At 38.2% G+C, this 13808-nt stretch overlaps 1 protein-coding gene across 2 annotated transcripts in view; it reads right to left on the reverse strand.

Annotated features, from left to right (window-relative positions):
- Positions 1–13808, reverse strand: part of LOC132846570 (CD48 antigen-like) — an 83126-nt gene that overhangs the window by 44475 nt on the left and 24843 nt on the right. The gene's annotated exons all lie outside the window — the stretch shown is intronic.

A 13808-nucleotide genomic window follows, 5' to 3' on the forward strand; every position in this document is an offset into this window, starting at 1 on the left:
TCTTTTGGCTGCTCCCTACTACTTCTACTACTACTACTACTACTACTACAACTATTAATAATAATAATAATAATAATAATAATAATAATAATAATAATAATAATATAATGAAGATGATGATGATGATGATGATGATGATGATGATGAATAACAACATTTTCTTGGTTTCTTTTATATTTGATTATACTGTACAGTACATGAAAACATATGAATACCTTTAATAATACATAAAATGAAAAATACCAATTTATTCAACATAAAACATCGTAAATTAATATCTATGCTCCCCTTTCATTAAAATGGGAAATTCGAATAGATCTAAAAAATCTGAAATTGATTGGCTAAAATAATGCCATGTATTCTATTTTGTTCCATTTGTCCCACATTTTCCAAACCAATCAGCTTTCATTCCACCTGCTGGTCTATTACAATGTTTGCCCCAGATTTTTCACAGTTACATTTTACATTATAGTCAGATTCTATGTTTAACCATGCATAATAAAAACAAATTCATGATAACATGCTAATGTATTAATGTCTTTATGTGAACATTTCTACACACATGAACTTGGATAGTCTTCTGTAAGTAAGAACTGAAACACAAGTAGGGAACGACACTGTACCTGAACACTGCCAGTAATTTCTCATCTTGTGATTCAGGTTGTATCTCTTACAAAGTTACTCATGTGAGACATCAGTGGCAAAATCTGTTTAATGTAAGGGCATATGACAGACTTTTGTGTATGAAACTACTTTGATTTCATAACAAATAGTACCAAATAACAACACTGATATCTACATGGAAATAACCTTGTGAATTTTAGACTTCATATCATATCTTGTTGTACACATTTCTACCTATTCTAATTATAGGCATATAACCACAGATAGGTAATGATTGGGCCTTTGAGTCAAAATATTGAAAATGCAGACATTTAATTTCTTTCGTATGTACTGTATGAAATCATATCATGACGATTTCATAATCAAATTTAGCACAGCTGTGTAAGGCTTAATGAATTACAGTTTTTGGCTTAAAATAATTGTGATGTTTATTTGGGACACATGTCTTTAAAAGAGATACAAGTATTTATATTTCATATATATTGGCATTAAGACTTACCCAACACCTTTAACTGGTACGTTGCAACAATTACATTTCGTTTCCCAAGTACTTTTGCTTCATAGATTCCACTATCACTCTTCTGTAAGTTCTTCAGTGTCAGACTGTAGGTTTCCTCATTGAACGCCACCCTTTCTTTACTGTATATCTTTCAGATACTTCAGTTGGGTAATATTCAATATATTTCACAATGCCAATGACTGTGTTAAATGTCCAGAAGAGAATAGAGGAGGACTTATCAAAATGTTCTTGTATGTCCAGTTGTACAGAACTGTTAACCAGCTTAAAAACATTATCACACACTGTAAGAAAAGAGCAAAGATATACAATTTCATTATACTTGTCAGAGAAGCAGGGGTGTCTTTGTGAATACAATTTAGACCCAAACTCTGGGATAGCTAACACAAGATTTATTAAATTAAAACACAACACAAACAAAACTGTTAACCAGCTTGCTCTTTTCTTACACACACTGTAAGAAAAGAGCAAAGATATACTATTTTATCATATTATTCTTTTTAATTTTCTATCATAAATTACACTTTCAGTTTCAATCGTACAGATAAGAGCAATACATCAATCGAATCTGTAAAGGGTCTATTTTTTTTTGTATACACACATAATAACAACAAAACACTGTGCTTTTGTAGAATAAAGAAAATAAACTGGGTGCGTTCTCTGCCATCTCGGTCTCGGTCACCACTCTTCACAGACACATAAATAAAACAACCTGAATCTCAGCGACTACTTGCCTCAAAGACAAGATAAATATATGCCTAGAAAGCTTGAAATGTCTAATTTTATATAAACAAATTCAAGTCAAAAACAAATAATCTATTTTTATGTAATCCATAAGAAAGTAAGGAGTGGTCCGGTTTCTCCTGTTTCGCCTAATTATAGCTAATGTGTTCCCACCTCCCTCTGAGCACGCTGTTCTTATGGAAATGAACTGAGGTGATTCAGGTAACCACGTACACGCCCCCGAGACACAGGAATGACTCATACATGAAAGCCGGACCTGTGTGCTTGGAAATGCCTTGGAAATGCCAGGCATATGATGTTCACTTGTGTGTTCAGCTGAAAAGGAACTGTTTCCTAGAGTGGCACAAAGAGGTACTGTATAACTGTTCAATTCTGGGTACTATGTGACAGAGTAGGTTAGTGGGCTTCTACAAACCTTACACCCTTTTTTATCTTGCACTCTTCCTGTTCACACTTTTTTTTTGTTGCACAGTTTTGCCCTGATTGTGTCTTCTGTGTTATTACTAACTTCTAAAGTGATTTTGTGGGATAGTTAAATATTCTAAATAAACTACAAACAAAAAATATACACATTTATTTTGTCCTCACATTCTTTCTTGTAACTCCTCTCTCAGTCACACACTTACCTGAAAGGCTCATTATGCAGCTCATTATGCGACCGCCGTCAAGTTGGCATCCCATAAAAAGAAATAATCACCAAAACTATGCCATTCGTTTCTGCTACGTTTGTGCTGATTTGTGCCGCAAAAACGAAAGTTTGGGCTGGTTTGGTGTTTGAGATATTAAACATTATTTTTTTGACCGTGTGACGTCACTTTCCACCCCACATCGCCCAAATCGCTCAAAACTGGCTTAGTTCGTTTGTGCTCGATTTGTGCCCATTTGTGCCGTTAAAACAAACACTGTATCTGTTTTCCTTCCTGAGATATAACCAAAATATTTTCAGGAACTGTGACGTCACTCTCCACCCCAGTTCGTCTAAATCACACAAAACTGGTGTCATTCGTTTGTGCTCGATTTGTGACGGTTTGTGCCGTTGAAATGAACGTCAAGTATATTTCCCCTTCTTAGAAATAACAAAAACAATTTGGAACTGTGACGTCACTCTCCACCCCGTGCCGTCCAAATCGCTCAAAACCGGCTTAGTTCGTTTGTGCTCGATTTGTGCCCATTTGTGCCGTTAAAACTGTACTTTTCTGTTTCCACAAGGCACCAAAAGTTTGATGCAGACTGATGGGCTTTGAGGTGGAGGTCATTTTGCAACGTTAGGATTTCTATCTCTACCTGTCCAGCATCAAATTTGAACAGAGCACTTAGTTGCTCAGCAGAGCATGTCATGTCCACTTGCATGAAAGGATTTGTAACGGCTTTTTCTATCCTTAATGCGCCACCGGGTGGGTAGTTAGCATTGAAACTTTCGTGACGCAGACTGAAGTGTCTCGCCACGTTGTGCCGCTTTGCCGTCGCAACAGTCGTCCCGCAAATGAGACACACACACACTTTTCTTTGACTGACGTAAAAAGAACTCTTCCTCCCAAACACTGTGAAAATGGTATGTTTTCTGTCGCTTTTCTGCCATTTTTTGGGGGGTAAATCACAACTAACTCCTCATCGTTGCTGCACCACTTCCTTGTGTCAGGAGTCGTACGTGACGTGAGCGCAATATTGACATTTGACTTCAGAAAAGGCCAGAGTTCGTTATATACATAAAACATTTTTGTTTTAATTTTTTTTAATTAAATAAAATGAAATTAAATATCGGGGGCACGGTGGCTTAGTGATTAGCACGTTCGCCTCACACCTCCAGGGTCGGGGTTCAATTCCCGCCTCCGCCTTGTGTGTGTGGAGTTTGCATGTTCTCCCCGTGCCTCAGGGGTTTCCTCCGGGTACTCCTCCCCCGGTCCAAAGACATGCATGGTAGGTTGATTGGCATCTCTGGAAAATTGTCCCTAGTGTGTGATTGCGTGAGTGAATGAGTGTGTGTGTGTGCCCTGCGATGGTTTGGCACTCAGTCCAGGGTGTATCCTGCCTTGATGCCCAATGACGCCTGAGATAGGCACAGGCTCCCTGTGACCCGAGGTAGTTCGTATAAGCGGTAGAAGATGAATGAATGAATGAAATTAAATATCGTCATTTTAAAATCTACGTTAATGCAAGCGTTTTTTATTCAAAAACTACAGCAAGAAACATTTTTTAGGCGTACAGTAGCTATATTTTGACCAGTGCTATTTTAGAACGTGCCTTGCGGGTGCCTTAAGTGCTCCTTGCGGGCGACCAGGTGCCCGCGGGCACCGCGTTGGTGACCCCTGGTTTAAACTTAAATGTCAATCTTGTGTTTCACTGAATATCAAGATCACACAGTAATTTCAAATAAATTTCACAAATCTCTATAGACAAAAATCTTCTCTCTTATCAATAAACCATTAAATATGTTTTAGATCACTGCAAATTGCTCAAATTGAAACAGCAAAACAGTTCAGATTCCCAGCAGCCTGTAAAGGATAGAGTAGCGATGACAGATATGCATCCCCAAGATCACCAGTTCGGTTAATTAAATTAGTTCATTAAATATAACTCAGGATTCAAACCACTGGATGTAGAATTCTCTTCCTCTTCTGGCTTGCAGTGCCACATCCGGGTCACGGCACCAAACATGTAGCCCTCTTTCTCTGCATGGGCGTACTGGTATCTAGCACCACCGCTGGTACCCTGCGCTGTGTTGTGTATAGTCGTGGGTGGTGGTAGAGGAAAGGGGACACAGACACAGAGGGGTTCAGGATTATGGTTTGACCGTTTATTCCACAGTACTGCATCTATAGCGTTGAAAACATGAACTGAACTTTTAAACTAGTTTTAAACGATCAAAGTACATTTCAATGCACATGTAATTCAATAGCAAGCTCTCACTGCTTATATTATAACAGATAGTTTTGCATTAGCCACCACACATTAATCACATTTAAAATAAAGAACAAAACATTTTAACTCTCAATATTACTCTGCATTTAGGTCTTTAACAATATAAAAAACAAAATATCTCAATAAACCGAACTTTAGTATGATAACAACAAAGATATTTTATATTACAACCTCCACTGTTGTTTACATGGTTACTTACAGCATAACTGAAGGAAAGTATCAACACTACGGTACATGAAGAGGCACAAAACGTGTTAAAAGTACTTGAATATGTCTTAACACAACAGTGTTATTGCGACATCTTGTGGACAACTCAACACACTGCCTTACATCTGCACAGTTTGAAATATAAATCAAATAAATACGCTGAAAATCCAGCAACAAATGAATGTTTTATAAACCTTAAAAGTATCTTTTAAATTTGGTTCCTTAGGACTTCAGACTGAATTCTTAACACATCACTGTCTTCTAGAATCTCTAAAGAAGTTCGCAGCTGCAGCAGAATAACAGCACATTAACACGAAGACTTTTAATGAGAAATACAACAAACAAATATGAACTACGGGAAACATTACGGACAAAACTGCGACATCATCATAGAGGTCAAAGGCGTTCATTTCCATGCTCACAGATTAGTGCTGATGGAATTGAGCCCTTATTTCAGGTGAGGCTTAAAAATCACAGCAGAGAAACACCTTACAGGTGTGGTGTTAGGTTTAAAAATGATATGAATGAACAATGAGTGAACAGTTTCATAGTTTCAGTTGTAGACATTAAAATAAAATAAATCAAAATCAGCAGTGTGCTGCATTTCATGATAAATTGTATTGTTTCTGGTTTACCTATGTTTACTTACCCATGGTAGTGTTTTCTTATCGTGGATATTGAGCTTAAAGTTTTTACACTATATCAGGAGAATATATTTACTATTATTTTATTGATCTACCTGCGTACCTATGACTGTTGATGCTCTCTGCGGTTGCCGATTTGACTGCTATTGACAGTTTGTAACGGCCACTTTAATACCGTAATGGTTTATGTGTTACTGTGCCTTTATGAGAGTTCTGCTGACGTATGCGCTTAGACTGGAGAGTGCGCATGCGCCAGAGAGAGCTAGCGCGAAGTTGAATACATACAGACGTGTTGTTGTTATTCTGCCTTCAAATGCCCCTTTTCCACCAAAAAGAACCGGGTGCTGGTTCAGAGCTAACGCTGGTGCTGGTTCAAAGTTGGTTCTACTGGCGAACCTTCTAAGAACCGGTTTGCCTTTCCACCGGCTAGAGAGCCATCACAGAGCCGAGTTTGACGTCACTGTATACGTGTCACGTGTCCCAGCAACTTTAGCGCAGCAGCGGCAAACACAAACACATCAACAATGGCGGATGTTGCTTTACTGTTGATGTGAACTGTTTGTGAACCTACACTAACACACAAACGCAGCGAATCCAACGTGTACGTGCAGCTCCATGTAATCTGTATAAACGGAGGTTGTAATCGAGAAAGTACATAACGTTATTTTATCATTAACACAGAAAAAAGTTAGCCTTAGCATGTAGCTACCTACTGTCAAGTGTGCTGGTAATGTATCATATCGCGGTAAAGTAAAAGTGTATTAAACATTAGTATACTTAAGGTACATTATCAAATGCGCTAACAGTAGCCCCGCCCACAAGCGGTTCTTAAGTCTAGACCAGCAACGTTTTGGTGCTACTTAAGAACCACTTTTCCTGGTTCAGAGCCGGTGCTTTGGCTGTCGAAAAAGAAAGAACTGGTTCTAAATTAGGCTCTGGCTCCGAACCAGCACTCAAACTGCCTCGGTGGAAAAGGGGCATAAGTTGCGCAAACCGATGTTTTTCTTTTCTTTTCTTTTGTGACGGGAACCGAGTGTTTTTGATTCTACTTCGCCTTTACTCCGTTTACACGTATGTATGTTGGATGTGATTGCTGAAGAGGATCAAATACAAAGGCTTTTCGGGATAACTTGCAGTTTGCCTCGAGTGTTTATTCCTTTTTAAGCCACCTTGTTTTTCTCCGGGTCAAATCTAACACTCCGACCACGTTACAAGTTATTGACTGTTCTTTGCGGTACTTCTGGCACGCGGTTCAACTATGAAGATCATTGAGCTACTGGTGCGGATGAACTACATCTGGGTCGTCCTTTCTGCAGTATACCACTCGGGAGCATGGACGATGGGCGGAACTTATTCAGCTCCGTTTGCGTTCTTTTAACCTTCTGTCAGCTCCACATCTTCACTTGGATATTGTGTACATACCACGTCGGAAATATATACATCAAATATATATATATATAATAAAAAAAATCAAATATATACATATTTCAGAGATTGTAGGTCTGATAGGTAAATCTAAATCTTCGACTTGTCAATTAGACCCTCTACCAACTCCTTTAGTAAAAGTTTGTTTACCAGCCCTTTTGCCGTTGATTACTAAAATTATTCATGCTTCACTTGGTTCTGGTTTTGTACCTCCATCTCTTAAATCTGCTATTATCACACTCATACTTAAGAAACCAGGGGGTGATCCATTCAATTTTGAAAATTTTAGTCCTATTTCAAATTTACCATTTATCTCTAATGTAGTTGAAAAGTGTATTGCAACTCAAATTCATGAACATCTGTCCAACAATAACTTGTATGAAACATTCCAATCTGGTTTTCGTCCCCACCACAGCACTGAGACTGCTCTTCTCAGAATAACCAATGATCTTCTGTTGGCAGCTGACTCTGGGCTTTTAACTATACTTGTCCTTCTAGACTTGCGTGCTGCCTTTGATACTGTCTCACATAACATACTTATTGACATATTAGTTTCTATTGGTATTACTGGCACTGTTCTGTCTTGGTTTAGGTCATATCTATCTGGACGCAGTCAGCTTATTCAATTAAATGGTTTTAGTTCAAGAACATCTACAGTCACCACTGGTGTTCCCCAGGGCTCTGTCTTGGGCCCACTTCTTTTCATTATATATATGCTTCCTCTTGGTGATATTTTAAGGAAATATGGTATTAATTTTCACTGCTATGCAGATGACACCCAACTCTACCTGTCTGCCAAACCCACCAGTTCTTTTCCTCCACCATCTTTGTCAAGCTGTTTAGCTGAAATTAAAGACTGGCTCTCAGCAAACCTTTTGAAGGTAAATGGCAATAAAACTGAGGCTCTGCTTGTTGGCACTAGATCTGTTGTGTCTAAATCTAATTGTTTCTCTTTACATATTGACAATACTGCAATCTGTCCTTCTTCTCAGGTTAAATGTTTGGGTGTCATCATGGATAGCACACTATCCTTTAAAGCTCAAATTAATAATATCACACCTATTGCATATTTCTATTTGCGTAACATTAATCGTCTCTGTCCCTTTCTTTCAAATAATAATACTGCAGTTCTCATTCACGCACTAGTCACCTCACGTATAGACTATTGCAATGCTCTTCTTACAGGTATTCCCTCCAAATTGCTGCATGAGCTTCAACTGGTTCAGAATTCTGCAGCTCGTGTCCTCTCTAGAACAACTTATACTGATCACATTTCTCCGGTTCTCCAGCAATTGCATTGGCTATAAATATAAATCCAGTAAAATATAGAGTTCAATTCAAAATCTTGCTACTCATTTATAAGGCACTTCATAATCTTGCACCACAATACCTTACTCAACTTCTCCAGGTTTACACTCCTTCACATGCACTCAGATCTTCATCTTCAATTTCTCTTGTGGTACCTCGGATTCAACTTGCTACTATGGGTGCCAGATCTTTTAGTTATATTTCCCCCCGCCTATGGAATTCTCTTCCCCTCGATGTTCGCAATAGCGAGTGCTTGTTGACTTTTAAAACGCGTCTTAAGACTTATCTTATATACAGGCTTTCTTATAACATGTTTTATTGAGACTTAATTGCACTTTATATGCTGTTTGTTTATGTGTGTTGTCTTATGCAGTGACCTGTATATTGCTTGTAAGGTGACCTTGGGTGTTCTGAAAGGCGCCATGAAATAAAATTCATTATCCATCCATCCATCCATTTTCTATTATTATTATTTTTATTATAAAAAATGAAGTATATGTGATAGATTTTTTTAACAACATATATTTTGCAAAATGTTTTGTAATATTTAGTATAATAAACCTCATTAATATACAAAAATGCCTCATTTTGTAGTAAAAAAAAAACAAAAACAGAAATTTTGAATTATTTTCACTATAGAGGCACAAAAGTTAATGCACAATTACAGGTTGGTATATTTCAAAGCCAGGAGATAGTTTTGAAACCATTTTGACCAATTTTAATGTCAGTAAATAATAAAACCTGTTTTTTCCAGGTCAAATTGACTTGAATGCTTATAAATCAAAAATTCTACAATTATCACCATTCTGTATGATCAGCTTACATTTGTGAACATTTTATACTTGTAATGTCTATTTTGCCTACCAGATGCCATCTGATCACCCAAAAACGGGCTAAACACACACACACACACACACACACACACACACCCCACTCAAAAACATGGCATAATTTCTTGTGAATAAAACTTCCTTTATACCTCTTATGCTTTTTATTATATTTATAAACAATAAACCTCATGAAATTATGCCATGTTTTTGAGTAAAATAAGCAGAAATTATTAACTATTATAAACATCCCAGGTCAAAGCTGACTGATGCAACTAAATTCATAAATAAGAGAGAGGAAACAAATATGATTTGAATATGAAAACACAATATGTGTGTGTGTGTGTGTGTGTGTGTCTGTGTGTGTAAAGCTTGTTGGTAGAAGAAGAGAAGAGGAGATATTTCCCCCAGCTGGACAAATGCATATAACAAGTGTGAAATATTTAGAAATTATTGTTTTTGTTTTTTTGGAGGCCCAATGAATTGCAATGCCCAATGCTTGTGTGTGTGTGTGTTTGTGTGTGTCTGACTGTGTGTGTGCATCATTTCGGTAGATCATATTTTGCCCTCTGCTAGGCAAAGGCATATCAAAAGTGTGAAATATTTACAAATGTGTAGCTTTTTTTTCTTTTCTGAAGGCTTAATGAAATGCAATGCCCAATTTGTGTGTGTGTTTGTGTGTGTGTGTGTGTGCATGTGTGTGTGGTGTGTGAGTGTGTGTTTTGGGTGCGTGTGTTAGTGGACATTTTATGTGTGCATATTTGTGTCTGTATGTATGTTCATTGCGCTGAAAAGGGCAAAAGTGTGACCTATTGCCCCACTAAACCTGGCAGGGTCAAATTGACCCCGTGCTCTTGAGGAGGAAAGTATTTATTTTACGAACACATAGTTCAATGAAAATAGACAAAATCAATTTTACTTGCAAAGTCATCATTTGGAACAATCCTGGTAAATGTCAGGAAAATATATTATATAATATAAATATGTATATAAGAAAACCCAACTTATGACACATTAAAGTTTCCAGCCGGGTCAAATTGTCCTGTGGTCTGCAGTAGGGTTAACTTATTAAACTCCCCGTAATGGTCAGTGGACCCAGACTTGTCCCTTGTGTTTGTCACTCTCTTAATTCTAAACTTTTGTAACTGTAATAATGTGGGACTTCAATGTAGGCAAATCCCAAATTCCTGTTCACTCTAATGCTCACTCAGGTGTGTAATGTTGTAAAATGCACCCCAACCAAAGTTAAAAGACAGCTGATCGACCCGAAAACCTAAACTTTGTGATAATTTATACATATAGCGTATGTTTTTTTTTAAACTTGTGTTTTTTGTCTTTTTGATATTTCAGAGCTCTGTTCTTAAGGTGGAGCAGCTCAAACCAGGTTGTATACACTATCCCCGGCGTGTCTCCAAACATAATGAATGCCATCATCCAGTACGCTTACACAAAGTGGATCAGAATCACGCAAAGAAACGTGCAGGATCTGTTGGTGGCTGCCGATTATCTGTTAGTGAATGACATCGTTCAATTCGGCTGCCACTTTCTGGAGAAGCAGCTCTGCCCACAGAACTGCATTGAAATATGGATGTTTGCCTGTAGGCACTCCTTGGTCAAGCTGTGTGCTCGAGCGACTTTAATGATGGAGCTGAGCCTGCCGTGACACCTTCGTTTTTGTGTACCCTTGTCACATTTCCGGCTATACTCCTTCTTGATGGGTGTGGGAAACTGTACTAGAAGAAGGTGTCAAAAACCTTACACACGGCCTGGCTGGGAGGAACGGTAATCGAGTACTATGTACTGCAACAACTATATATGGTTAAAATGACAATAAATGCTTCTTGACTTTACTCTTGGCCTGGAACTCTCCCTCCAGACCATGCACACACAAATACACACAAAAACACTAACACACACACTCTTTTTTCTTTCTGCTTCCTTTTCTTTTTTTTTTTTTTAACTGTAAAATGTTGTAAATGGGTTTTTAGAGAGAAAAGGCTAATGTGACACCTGATCCATGCTTTTTGTCATTCTCTCTATCTCTCGCTAACACGCACACACAGGCACAGACACTTAGTAATAATTTAAATCACAATTCCCTCCTTTTGTTTCTGGGACAATACACAAAATATTTTCCTAATTATTAATCATTACCAGTACACTTAATCAATCAGGAATATAAGTACATTCATAAAGCTAAGCTTGATCATGTATAATCTCACTTTAGCATATCATTCTCTCTTGAGGGTTTCAACAAACACTACATAAAATACGTGCTGTTTTGTGGGGATAAGACCCGAACACATGAAATGCAAATAAAAGTGTCAATATGATTATGATTCTGTATGATTCTTTAAGTCACAAGCGGTCTCTACTGTCTTTATTTACCTTTGTCTAGTCCTAAGTCAGTCTGAGTAGGCCAATCAGAGAAAACATATCGTCGCTGTCGGGCGGAAACCTCGTTATATTTTTTCATATATCGATGCTATTGGTCAGTCCCCACGTGGGTCTTTGGTTTTTACAAGATATTAACCAATCTATTGTCTTGAAAATAGCTTGAGCGCAAATCTCATAACTCCATTGGACATCTCATAACTCCATGTCTTCAAAACACTGGGCTCAAAGAAAAAAAATTCTTGACCCCCGCTAGTTCTGGTGCTCGTCTGAGGACAGGAATTTAGCGCAAGACAATCCACTGCAATGCGGACTAAACCCTGTGCATTGCAGATAAGGTACGCCGTTTTTTTAATTTCCTGAAAAATAACGGTTTTGGAGATACAGTATGAGTATTCCGCCCGACAGCGACGATATCCAAATGGTGGGGTCCAGTTAGTGGCTGTGTCGTCTAGTTTCATTTGAATACGCAAGGGCCATACAAACACGGTAGGATTGATACTGCACTCACAGGAATTATCATTGTTATATAGGGAGTCCACTATCCAAACAGTGCATAACACAGTCCCAGACTATAGTCATCCTGTGGGTGAGTGTGAGGGAGTTATGACAATACCAGTGTATTTAAATCTTACTTTTGTACATCGCTCTGGATAAGGATGTCTGCCAAATGACATAAATGTCCATGTATTTACACACATAGCATGATTCATTTGTAGTCCTTCTTGCATTATAATCCAAACTGCCAGTACGTATTTTTAAACACATATCTATCATAGGGGCTGTCATAGTCTTCTGGAGTCTTCTCTGCATTCTTTCTGTTAATAGGCAGATCAACATGATAAAAATACCAATGGTTCCTAGGATTCTAGGGTGATTAATCAAAGGGGTTCCTCATTCAAGCAAAAGCTTATAACTTGAAGTCCGTATGTAATGCTATAAAGTACTATTCTGTCGTAGGTGTTTGTCACATATACCGCTTTCATTTATTTTACTTTATACATGCACATACATGTGTTACTCTCTCAGGAAGCAATGTGTAAAATGTAAACATTAAGGGTTAAGGCTGCTTCCTCTCTCAGCATTGACAAGCTGCGCTATAGCAGAGGGTTTATTCCGACTCAGACACTTTACGCGTCATAGAGAGTCAGTTGGAGCTCACGAGAGAGGTTACTAGCACATCACCAAGTGCCCTTGACGTCCTTTCCTGTTCCTCTTAGCAACTTTGGTTTGCTGGGTTTTTTAACACGCTTAATGTTTACATAGCAAGAATTATTATCCGTAACTCTCGGGAAGATGATTTCAGGAACGTCTGGGACAATTCTCTGTCAGGTCACCGGAGGTGGGGCTGACGGATTTTGGTTTTGGGAGGTAACGAGTGTCTTCCCACCTGCCCTGGTGTAACTGTCTTTGTTCGTCATTGTTACATGTTAAGTTTTTGTCCCGTATGCTTGTGTTTATTTTGCTATGTTATGTTAGTTTATGTCTTACATCAATAAATGTGTTACTTTTGGTATCCTGCGTCTGGGTCTGCTTTCGATGTTCCCCATAAGAATCATGACACCAACCTGAAATGGTATAATTAAGTAAATAGAAGCAGGTCAAATGAATGATATGGTACAATTTCCTTTATCCAGATATGGAAAAGTACTCTATAGACCACTGAGACACAAGTTGAACTTTTTGGAAGGTGTGTGTCCCATTACATCTGGCATAAATGTAACACTGCATTTCAGAAAAAGAACATCATACCAACAGTAAAATGTGGTGGTAGTGTGATGGTCTGGGGCTGTTTTGCTGCTACAGGACCTGGAAGACTTGCTGTGATAAATGGAACTATGAATTCTGCTGTTTCCCAAAAAATCCTGAAGGACAATGTGCATGCATCTGTTCATGACCTCAAGCTGAAGTGAATTAGGGTTCTGCAGCAGGACAATGATCTAAAACACACCAGTAAGTCTGACTCTGAATGGCTGAAGAAAAACAAAATGAAGACTTTGGAGTGGTCCAGTCAAAGTCCTGACCTGAATCCTATTGAGATGTTGTGGCATGACCTTAAAAAGGTTCATGCTCGAAAACACTCCAATGTGGCTGAATTGGAACAATTCTGCAAAGATGAGTGGACCAAAATTCCTCCACAGCATTGTACCATATTCTTGATTGCAGTTCTTGCAGGCTAAGGGTGACCCAACCAGTTAT

The sequence above is a fragment of the Tachysurus vachellii genome, chromosome 1, assembly GCF_030014155.1.
Source record: "Tachysurus vachellii isolate PV-2020 chromosome 1, HZAU_Pvac_v1, whole genome shotgun sequence".
Lineage (NCBI taxonomy): Eukaryota > Metazoa > Chordata > Actinopteri > Siluriformes > Bagridae > Tachysurus > Tachysurus vachellii.